General features: G+C 52.7%; 1 pseudogene; it reads left to right on the top strand.

The window, feature by feature from the left end:
• Positions 1–5,115: 5,115 nt before the first annotated feature.
• Positions 5,116–9,559, top strand: LOC147961883 (uncharacterized; annotated as a pseudogene).
• Positions 9,560–12,052: the final 2,493 nt, after the last annotated feature.

Below are 12,052 nucleotides of genomic sequence, written 5' to 3'. Positions count from 1 at the left end.
CATGTCTCCCGAACCCGTAGGGTCTACACACTTAAGGTTCGGTGACGCTAGGGTTTTAGAGATATTAGTATGCAGTAACCCGAAAGTTTTTCGGAGTCCCGGATGAGATCCCGGATGTCACGAGGAGTTCCGGAATAGTCCGGAGGTAAAGATTTATATATAGGAAGTCCAGTTTCGGCCATCGGGAAGGTTTCGGGGGTCGCTGGTATTGTACCGGGACCACCAGAAGGGTCCCGGGGGTCCACCGGGTGGGGCCACCTATCCCGGAGGGCCCCATGGGCTGAATTGGGAGGGGAACCAGCCCCTAGTGGGCTGGTGCGCCCCCCTTGGGCCTCCCCTGCGCCTAGGGTTGGGAAACCCTAGGGATGGGGGCGCCCCCCACTTGGCTTGGGGGGGGGGGGAAGCCACCCCTTGGCCGCCGCCCCCTTGGAGATTCATCTCCTAGGGCCGGCGCCCCCCAAGGCCCCTATATAAAGAGGGGGGATGGAGGGCAGCCGCGACCTTGCTCTTGGCGCCTCCCTCTCCCTCCGTAACACCTCTCCTCCCTGCTTGCGCTTGGCGAAGCCCTGCCGGGATCCTGCTGCATCCACCACCACGCCGTCGTGCTACTGGATCTTCATTAACCTCTCCTTTCCCCTTGCTGGATCAAGTTGGAGGAGACGTGTTCCCAACCGTACGTGTGTTGAACGCGGAGGTGCCGTCCGTTCGGCACTAGGTCATCGGTGATTTGGATCACGTCGAGTACGACTCCATCAACCCCGTTCTCTTGAACGCTTCTGCGCACGATCTACAAGGGTATGTAGATGCACTCCTCTCTCCCTCGTTGCTAGATGACTCCATAGATTGATCTTGGTGATGCGTAGAAAATTTTAAAATTCTGCTACGTTACCCATCATTTGGAACCAAAGACCAAGTCGAATTTTTGATTAAAGCATCATATTCATCTAACATTGCACGTTGCCAATTGTGGTCTTTGAGGGCGGGGCGATAAGTTGGAGGAATAGGGGAGATAGGAGGGGGTGTGGTTGAAAGGAAAAGTCGTTTGGGCTGACAGAAACCAGATTTGGCTCTAGTCAGCATTTTATGTGAGTTGTGTGGAGGTTTAATTGGTTGGGCGTGTGCAGGTAGACGTGGCTGAACGAGAGTGGTAGGCGCGGAATGAGAGGAGGATTGCATGGGGTCCGGGGTGGGACTGGCGGGCGCGTGATCCAAGGAGGATCCGCGGTCAGAGCTGGTGGAGGCGCGATCCGAGGGAACGGGCGGGACGGGCGCGTGATCCGAGGGAGCAGGCGGGGTGGGTGCGATAGGTGTGTGACCCGAGGAGGAGCGTGGGGGAGTGGAGGCAGGGGAGCGCGTGGGCGTGGGGCACGTGGGGGGTGGGGCTGGGCTGGTTGGAGGCCGGCGAGCTGGGATTGGCGTGCATGGGGGGGCCGCATCAGGTGGATTCGGTGGGGCCGGAGGCGTGGTTGGTGGCGAGTTGGGCAGAGAATCTAGGGTGCCAGGCGAGGGGATCCGTGCGGGATTTTGTGTGGCTGGGGAAGGTGGGAGCGGCGGTGTGCCTGGGGCGTAAGGAAAAATACTTACGTCAAAAATGACGTGTCGCGACACTATGACTCGACGCGTAGTGAGGTCGTAGCATCTATACCCTTTGTGCTCAAGTGGGTAACCTAAGAAGACGCAGCGGGTGGAGCGTGGAGCAAGCTTGTGAGGGGAGGTGGCGCAGAGATTAGGGAAACAGAGACATCCGAAAACGCGTAGGTGGTCATAAGTGGGGAAGATGCCATGAAGCATGTAATAAGGAGTGTGGTTATGAATGGCACGTGAAGGTCGTCGGTTTAAGAGATAGGTGGCGGTGTGTAGGGCTTCGACCCAGAATGGTGGAGGTAAATGAGCTTGGAGGAGGAGAGTACGGACGATGTCATTGGTAGTACGGATTAAGCGTTCGGCCATCCCATTTTGTGGCGAAGTGTGGGGACAAGAGAATCGGTATGTGATGCCGTTGGTGGAGAAAAAGGTGGAGTTGATGAACTCGCCGCCGTTGTCGCATTGGAGAGCCTTAATGATTACATTATATTGTGTACGAACGAAGGAGAAAAAGCGAAGGAGAGTGGAAGAAGTGTCCGACTTGTTGTGGAGGGGAAATGTCCACGAGAAGTGTGTGTAATCATCAAGTATAACCAAATAGTATTGATAACCAGAGAAGCTTACAACAGGGCTTGTCCATAGATCACAATGAATAAGCTCAAAAGGAGCATAAGTACGGCTACTAGAAGAAGGAAAGGGAAGGCGCGACTATCGACCAAGTTGGCACGCAGTACATGGGGTGTGCGCATGGTTATTACATGAAGGAAGAAAGTTGTGCATAGCTAAAGAAGACAGGGTCTGTGGACTGGGGTGGCCGAGTCGGCGATGCCACACGTCGGCAGTGGAGACGGTGGCAGAAAGAGCAGTGCACCGTGGCTTGGAGAACAGATAGAGGTCGCCGGAGCTAGCGGAGATCATGAGTACCTTCCTCGTGCGAAGATCCTTCACAAGAAAGCCAAAGGGGTAAAATTCAATAGAGCATGAGTTGTCTTTTGTGAACTGGTGTACGGAAATAAGGCTCGTGACTACGTGAGGAGAAAATAACACATCACGAAGATGAAAGTTGTGGGGATGGAGTGTGGTGATCAGGGCGGCCGGGGCGCCGCTCCTCCCATGTCCTACAACCCGTACATGGGCTTCTTCGCCCCCTACGGCATGGCCCTGCCCAACCCGCGGCCCGGTTGGGGCCCTCCGAACGCTGCCGGCGTGCTCGGCCCTCGGCCTGGATCTCACGCCCAGGCGTACCAGATGCAGTTCTCCGGCTACCCCGCGCCTCCACAGCAGCAGCCCTCGTGGGATCACCTCGCCATGCTCCAAGCCACCTACAGCGCCTCTGGCTTCCCCAACAACAGCGCCGCTCCTTCCGAGTGGTACCTCGACAACGGCGCCGCCTCCCACGTCACCGGCCACTCTGGTAACCTCACCCTCTCGAGTTCTTCTTTAAAGCATCCTTTCTCTAGCATTGTTGTTGGCAATGGTACCCATCTTCCTATCCATGCCACCGTTCGTGGTCGAGGAAGAAAGGGCGCCCGGCGAGGTAGCGGAGCTAGTGGCCGGGGAGGTGGCGGAGGAGGAGTTCTCGGCCATGGGTTCGCCTGGGCTCTGATACCAAGCAGAAGAGTGAAAATGCTCTCTGTGTTGATTCCATCCACCACAGTACAAGATATACACGGGAGCCATAACTACAAGCCCGATAGAAGTGGCACGCAGGCCCGGGCGTGGCTCAGATCCGAAATACAAGGGTTACACTTACCGAACGAGTACATACATACATCACAAGTTAACAGGCCGGGGGCTTTACTAGCAACCACTGAATGATTTTGTGTTCTTCTGCTACCATTTCTTCTGTGTCTGCCACCTTGTGCTGGCTCCCATGCACCCTGGCCTGCTGGTCTAACCGTCTTGCTTGCTAGGGAGAAAGAAAATATAGGCTTCACCTTTGCAACTGTCTTATGTGCGGTAAATGATTGAACCGCAGAAACTTGCCTATTCATTGTTGCAGAAACCATTTGGCGGGGCTTTTAAAACGGGGAGAGGACAATTTCTTGGAACTGTTTCTGGTCTGACAATGCACCTTTTTGCATTGGTTTCACTGCTCTCTTTAGTGAATGTGGTGATCTAGACATTAAAGTTTTCGAAAGTTATTGCAACGGAGGGTGGGTGATGATCTCTTCCAGGAGAAATTTTGGTGTGGAGGAATGTCCGTGAGCTTTAGAATTCTCCTATATAACTGAAGCTGGAAATGCACACCTTGTACTAGGGGCGGATGAGGTGGTGCGACACCTTGTTATGAATCTAGAGTTTTTACTATTGGTTCATATACAAAAAAATCATCATACAAGGGGAGTCATGTGGGAACTGCTGCTTGACAAGTTGCCTTCGAGGTTCCAATTGTGAAAAAGAAGAAGGCCTGACAATAGTATGTGTGATGACCCCGAAGAGGCAGATAAAATGTCCTTTTGATGTATTGCTGCCAGATTCATGTGGAGTTGCTGGGAGAGAAGTTACACTTGAACTTGGCGCCACTGGGCAGAGATGACCTTTGTGCTTGATTCAGGTGGTTGCCGGGAGTTCTTAATGCTTAATTCTGGGCTTTATGTAAGATGCGTAAGTATATGGTTTCTGAACAAAATATTCACCGACTATCCCTCCGATTACTGTTTGTGACGCCCATCTATTTTGCAGCGAATGGATGCCTTTTTCGAGAGGAACGACACGTGAGGGGATCAAGAGGACCATTCTGCTATGCTGTTCAAAACACAAAATGGCAAGTTGAAAGCCGAAGGCGAAGTCGCAGCGAGAGCCAGGCGGCGTAAGCTAGATGTTGTTTGGAGGTCGCTAGGTGTCCTTCTTTCTCTTTTTCGGCTGGTTTTGTGACTTTAATAGATGTAGTTCTCCCGCCCCGTGATCGCCTTGCCTTCAAGGGGCACATGAAAATCTATAGCTCTTCACCTGGCAGTGATAAAATTTATTTTAAAAACTTGTTGGAGTAATTATATCAAGTGGGATTCATCCTCAGACGCCCCCCTTGCGCGACATATATGGTTTTTGTAAATAGTGTGATGTTTACTATCTCCGATCGAGTCATCTGTGCATGAGGGATGATGATGGTCCAACACATGTATAGTGGGTTGAGGGTGCCGGATCGGGCGGTCTGCCCTTGGTGATGTTGACCACATGCGATGAGTTTGGGGTTCAAAGTAACATGGTGATGATCCTTGGTTGACGTGCTACATCGACATTGGCTCCGCCGCATACATGCATCTTCTTTGATTCACAAAGCCCTTATGTTGGATGACAACAGGCGATGGTGATTACAGTTGCAAAACGTCATACGTGTTTCATTGTAATTTTATTTTTTGAGAGTATTTCTACAAATGTTTTTGGACAAGTGTCCTTTCTCTGATGTTTTTCGTTGTTTACACGGGCGTGTGTTGAATGGAGACAGTTGGTTTAATGGATGCATGGTAATTTCTCGAGGAGGAGAACAAGCGGAGATGTGTTGAAAACTTGAAATCCTAAATACTGCTCTAGTTTGGATGATTTTCACTTTTCAATTGAAACACTGGTGTTTTTCTTTCCTTGGTCTAGCCTTTTGTGCCTTATTTTGGCACAAGAAGGGCCCGTTACGCAGTCTTGCCGAGTAAAGTCCATTTCGGCAGCACAAAGGAAAAAAAACCCAAGTCAAGCACGCAGCAGTACTCAGCCGCCGCCGCCGCCAGCCCTCCTCTTCCCATCTCCTCGAGGGTTCCCGGCGGCCACCTGTTCTGCCGGCCGGTCAGGAGATGGCGTCGCCTCTGACGGAGATACCCGACCACCTGCTGGCCGAGGTATTCCTCCGGCTGCCCGAGCCGGAAGACCTCATCCACGCATCCGCCGCCTGCGTCTCCTTCTACCGACTCGTCACTGACGACTCCTTCCTCCGCAGATTCCGCCGCCTCCACGCATCATCAGTACTCGGATTCCTCCAGGAAGGCAGCATGTTCCGTCCCACCATGCCGCCTCACCCCTCCGCGCCCGCCGCCCAAGCACTTGCCCAGGCCGCCGACTTCTACTTCTCCTTCATCCCCTCCCGTTGCCACTGGACTGTGCAGGACATTCACGATGGCCTATTGGAACCGTAGTTCTCTCTCACTCTTGGCTAGAGATAGAAAAAGACACAAGACATAAAAAATTCCGGGCCGACGCATAAACGCCGCCACGGGCGCACGAACGCCCCAATCCTTTTCTTCTTTACGATGGCTACATGGCTACAACACCGACTCCCCTCGATCAATACATCAGGGGGCCTTTTATACCGGCTGCACACACAGCATCCGGCCACCACACCGGCGACTAACTCCACACACGCACGCACTAGTCTAACTAACAAACTCATTAAGCCAGCTACATGTAGGGCGACCATATCCATGATGCATGCATGCACTAACCAACTAACCTACTAACTACAGCGCGTACACAGGAGACCCGGCCATGCGGGCTAGCTAACCAACCAACGCACCAGCCCTCTACTCTCGCCAACGGCCGTTGCCTTACGAGCCAAACCTGGAGCGCATACCCGCGCGCACGCCGGTCATCGCCTGGAGGCGTGGTTTACTCCCAACACACTTCTCCTAAACCACGACCTCGTCATCGCTGGAGTTGTTGTAGCTCCCGTCATTGTTGTCATCATGGTCGTGACCTAGCTTGCGGACCTGACCTGGCGCACTGACGCCGCTCGCACCGTGCTCCGTCACGACCCCGGCGACATAGCCCGAGCTCCTTCTCCGCCGGCGACACACGCCTGGCGTCTCTCTGTACCCCACACGTCCCGCGCGCACCCAACGCGCCCAACGAGCCCGACCGCATCAGTGCGTCCCGCACGTCCCGCGCGCACCCGACGCGCCCGACGAGCCCGACTGCACCAAACGCTCAGCGCGCCGCCTCCGCGTCCGCCATGGCATCCGCCAGCGACAAATGCCGGAAGGATGTAGCCGAACTCGAGCACAACGGCGACATACGCCTCCTCCCAACGTCAAACGCACGCTCGTACGTGCGCCTGCGGTCCCGACGCGTCCAGTGCGCACCCATAACACGCACCGGTCACGCCCGGCTAGCCCCCGCGGCTTATTGCCCTGCACCGCCGCGGCCTCCATGCCGCCATCCAGTGCCTCCACGCCGCCATGCCGTGCTGCGCCGCCGTGCCGCCGCGCCACCACGCAGCGCCTCGGCAGCCTCCGCGGTCGCCGCACGTACGACGTCACCGTCCGCCGCCTCCGCCACGCGCCATGACAGCCACAGCGCCGCCCGCCTCCATGGGCCGACATACGGCCCGGAGCTCCGTCGCGCAGCTGCCGGCGAGCGCCGCCATCGCTGCCATGCCTCAGGCACGGCAAGCACGCCCAAGACACCAAGCTTTGATACCAATTATTGGAACCGCAGTTCTCTCTCACTCTCGGCTAGAGGTAGAAGAAGACACAAGACACAAAAAATTCCGGGCCGACGCATGAACACCGCCACGGGCGGACGAACGCCCCAATCTTTTTCTTCTTTACGGTGGCTACATGGCTACAACACTGGCTCCCCTCGATCAATACATCAGGGGGCCTTTTATACCCGGCTGCACACACAGCATCCGGCCACCACACCGGCGACTAACTCCACGCACGCACGCACTAGTCTAACTAACAAACTCACTAAGTCAGCTACATGTACGGCGACCATATCCATGATGCATGCATGCACTAACCAACTAACCTGCTAACTACAATGCATGCGCGTACACAGGAGACCCGGCCATGCGGGCTAGCTAAGGGCATCTCCACTAGCGCCCCCTGGATGCCCCCCAGGCCACTTTTTGAGTGCCGACGGACAAAAAACGCTCCACTCGGCCTCCCAGGACCTTACTTTTCGCCGGATTTGACGAAAAACACCGTCGGCGAGCGCAGCCCACACCCAGGCTATTGGGGGCGTCTGGGAGCACCGACGCTTTTGCTTAACCAATCTTTTTCCACCACGTCAGCCACCCACCCCCTCTCTCTCTCCTCTCCTCCTCTCTCTCCTCTCTTTCTTTTTTCCTTCTGCCCACCCTCTTCTCTCTCCTCTCAGCTAGCCGCGCATCGACGAAGGCGGAGGCCATGGAGACGGCGGGCCGAGGACCAGGAGGGCGGTAGTCGACGGGGGCGGAGGTCTGGCGGGCCTGGTCGTGGGCGTGCTGCGTCGTGGCGGCGTGCATGCCGGCGGTGGGGTTGGCGGGCGCCGGCGTGCTGGTGTGGTGGGCGGTGGCGTTCCACTCGGCGGGGGAGCAGCTCTGGATGGTGCCCGTCGGGCTCATCCTCCTCGGCACGCCGCTCGTCGCTTGGCTCTCCCTCTTTGCCTCCGCCTCGGGACCAGCCTCCTCTGCAAGCCGAGCTGCACGGGGAGGAGCCGTGGCCGGAGCTCGCAGTCGCCGCGCGTGGCCGGGGCGGAGCACACCCGCGCCCGCCTGTGCGTGGCCGGGGCGGCCCGTACCCGCGCCCGCCTGTGCGTGGCGGAGCTCGGCCGCGCCCGTCCGCTTGGGAGCTGCCCTACTCCGGGTCGCAGACGACATCTCCGTCAAGGCCGAAGCTGACCGCAACAAGGCCGGCGCTTCGCGTGCCCGGCGCGGAGCTCGCGCTCGCGCGTGCCCGGCGCGGAGCTCGAGCTCGCGCTCGCGCGAAGTTGGAGCGGAGCACGCATGGCTGGCGCGGAGCGGAGAGCGCGCATGGCCGTGGCGGAGCTGGCTCGCGTGGAGGAGGGAGCTGGACGGAGGGCACGAGGACGGAGGGCTGGTGGTGCGTGGCGGACGGTGGCGGGCGTCCTCGATGGTGCTGGAGACAGTGTGTGGGGGGCGGAACGAGTGGATATTTTCTCGATCACAGGCAAAAAAATTCGCCGGCAGCCCCCCAAGGGGCGATAAAAATGCCTCTGGGGGGCTCTACGGCTGGAGATGTCCTAACGAACCAACGCACCAGCCCTCCACTCTCGCCAACGGCCGCTGCCTTACGAGCCAAACCTGGAGCGCATACCCGCGCACAGGCCAGTCATCGCCTGGAGGCGTGGTTACTCCCAACATGGCCGCGTCCTCCTCACCCGTGACCTCCGGCAAGAAGAGCAGGCCCTTGCACCGGTCTTCCGAGATCTCGCGGTGTGCGACCCCTCGCACCGGCGGTACGTCCTGCTTCCCCCGGTGACTGACGATCTAGCCGATTCGCTTGAGCACCTGTTCCCCATGGTACGCCCCGCCCGGTGCAAGCCCTTCCTCGTTCCCCTCAGCGAGGAGGAGGCAACAGCGGGAGAGACGGCATTCAGGGTGATCTTGGTGGCACATTGCATAACTTTAACTAGTCTGGCTGTGTTCGTCTTCTCTTCGAGCACATGACAATGGCAAGCCGCTGCATCCAAGCGTTGGAGTGATTTGGGCCTTGGCGAGCGCGACATGGCCGAGATGTCACGGGTCCACCCTTTTATTCTCAGCCGCCATTATGCTTATGGCTGCTTCTACTGGGACTGGGTGGAGTTCGGGAGGAAAAAGTTGCTCTTACTTGACACCAGGAGCAGGAAGATGGAGTTCTCCATTGCTGACCTCCCGCGCAGAAAATGGAGCAAGGTTGGTATAGCCATTGTGGAGGCAGGGGAAGGCATGCTTGGGATCTTTGGTTTCCACAGTGAAACTTCATCCGATCTCAGCTATATGGTTGCACGAAACAAAGGCAAGAATCCCAGCCAGTGGCAGACAGAAAAAACAATTTCACTAGATTCTGGGTACAAATATTTTATCAGAGATGCAACACAGAGGTACTTGCTCTTGACAAAGATAGAAGCCTCATCCGTAGAGAATCCGCTTGTTGGATATTTCTCAATGGATGTCAAGACAATGCAGCTTCAGAGGGTTTGTGACGTACCGCAGTATCTTGAGTATGAAACACACACATATATCAACTTCCCGCCATCATTATTGTCTTCAAAGAGAATATGAAGTGGTAAAGTTTCTATTGCTTCCAAGTTATCTCCTTCCCTTCATAATTATCACATGACTTGTCTCTTGCTTCATATTCGTTATGGCAATTGGTAATTCTTATTTTATTTAGTAGAGTTTAATTTCTTGGGCTCATGGGAACACTAAGAAAGCTCAGGAACATAATGGTGTTTCTTGTCTTTTTAGTTTCGATTGCCTTTTTAAGACAATGGGGTTAGTAAGAGAAATGATCCTGTACACTGAGTAGCTTATGCATAAGTTCAGATGGAATCGCTAAAAATACCAGGTCATTATAATTTTTTTCGAGTAGTAGTTTTGATGATCAAGATAAAGTATAAGGAATACAACTTTATATCCAGTTTACCGTGGATTATTTCACCTCGAGAAAATTCATTCCTGTCAAGGACAGCTCACTTTGCACACTTTTTCTTTTGATAGATGTAGGGAGGCAGAAAAGTTCTCTTTTAGTCATCTTCAGATGTATAATTTTATCGTGCAGTGTTGTTTTGAGATAAACCTGCATAGCTGGAATGCTCACAAATAAGATCTCGAGTCACTGCTCTAAATAAGAAGAGCTTGTTCTCACAGGCAACTGAGATTTTAACCCATGATGTTGTTTTATCTGAAATCAATCTCATAAGATCAATGGAGTGCTTATCAGCATGTGGGCAACTGAAATTGCTCAATGTTGCAGTCAATCTCTCCATCACTCTTAGATATTCATGTCATGGTTGTGCTCCTAATCTCAAAGCAAATCATACTGGTTGAGATGATTGACTGAAATAGAGTTTTCAGGTGATTGTATTGATTCTCGCTACCAGCACCTCAGTTTCTTTCTTTTCTTTAGTAGAAATTTGTTATAATGCTAGAGTGTGCCTAGGCAGTAAATGAACTCCTGCAAAATAGAGGTACCAGTTTTACACGAGTTTTTCAGGACTGATTCCTTTAGGGGTTCACGTGCCTCTGTCTGGCCATGTATCCCAACTTACAATGGTGCCCATACTGAAGTGAGTGTCTGTCTGCAGTCACACGTTTTAAGTTCAGTTGAGATCAATATTATGCTATTCTGTGATACTACCTAAGTACCTAAAACTTTGTTCCTTTAAGCTCGTTAAACTATTGATTTAGTACTCACCAATTGTCCACAAAATCTTCAGTATGTCTGAGTTGTATTTTGGTTTTGTTTGTCCAGGTTCTGTGGAGTCGTCACCAGATCAGCTCTCCGAGTTCAAAGCGACCGCGGTTTCGATAGCATGGAGTCCTTGCAGATGTGATTATCTTGCTGACAATCTCCAGAATTCCTCCTGGCAGTGGTCACGTCTTGTTTTTATGTTACTTGTAGGCGTGGAGTAAACCTATTTGCAGTGATGTTAGTGGGAGATGGATGTGGCTGCTCCCTGCCAAATAAGTGAATCTGACAATGAAATTAACAGTGCAACTGGTAGTTCGTGTTTACACGATCTAGTAGTGGCCATTTTTCTTGTTCTTGCCGAAAAACTAATCAAGTGAATTTAGTTGCGATTCATTGTCTTGTCTGTTCCAGTTGCCGTTTGATGATAATAGATAAGCAAGACAAATGATCATGCAAAGTAGCTTATGCATCATCTATTTTCCAGGCCTGGTGAAATTACAAAACCGACACTAGACAACATCAATTATTGTCAGGTTGTTGTTTTAATTTGGAGAACATATGGATACAATTTACCTATGGATTGTTCCACCACTGGAAAATTCATTAAAGTCAAGCACGACTCTTGTCTGTTTTTCTTTTGATAGTTATAAAGTATGAGAAACTTGAATAGTTTTGGTTTGGTCATCTCCACATCTACAAATTTATCTCTTGTTTTTGTTTCTAAATAAATCTGCACAACTAGTACGTTTGCAGATAAGTGCCTGATTCACTGCTCTGAACAGCAAGAGCAGCTAGTGCTTGCAAGTTGTTTGATTTAAATCATCTTTTGTCTGAACCTTTGCCTCGCCTGTTCAGATTCGGCGGAGCCTTAATCAGATCGGCACTATTAATTCGAAGTGATCTAGTCATGGTGATGTCAATAGCATGGAGATCTCGCAGATGTGATTGCCTTGCGCCTACAAGCTGACAAATGAGAATCTACGGAGCTCATGCTCTTTGCGTCAAGAATAAAATAAAATCTACAGAGCTTCACTTGGCGGTGGTTATGTCTGTGTCGTTCTCGTCAGTGTAGTCTTTTAGATGTGGCTGTTCCTTGACCATGAATTTGACAATGAAATTTAGTTCTGAAGATATATTTCCAAGTCATATTTTTTTTCTTAACTTTGAGAGTTGCTATAATATCTGACAAGTGACAAAAAGCTTCGCAACGGAACTCATGGCAACCCCAAGACAAGCAATACTGACTATATGTTTCACACTTGAACTGATGACCAGCCCAAGTGCGCACGTGCAGAGAACATGTTGGATAAACATAATTGAAACATGACAACATACTAGAGGTGTCAAAAAAGGCTAGCTTA

Source organism: Triticum urartu, chromosome 7A, assembly GCF_056163025.1.
Source record: "Triticum urartu cultivar PI428250 chromosome 7A, HENAU_Tu73, whole genome shotgun sequence".
In the NCBI taxonomy this organism is placed as follows: Eukaryota; Viridiplantae; Streptophyta; class Magnoliopsida; order Poales; family Poaceae; genus Triticum; species Triticum urartu.
The sequence above is the reverse complement of the archived record's forward strand: the minus strand, read 5'-3'. Positions and strand labels throughout refer to the sequence as shown.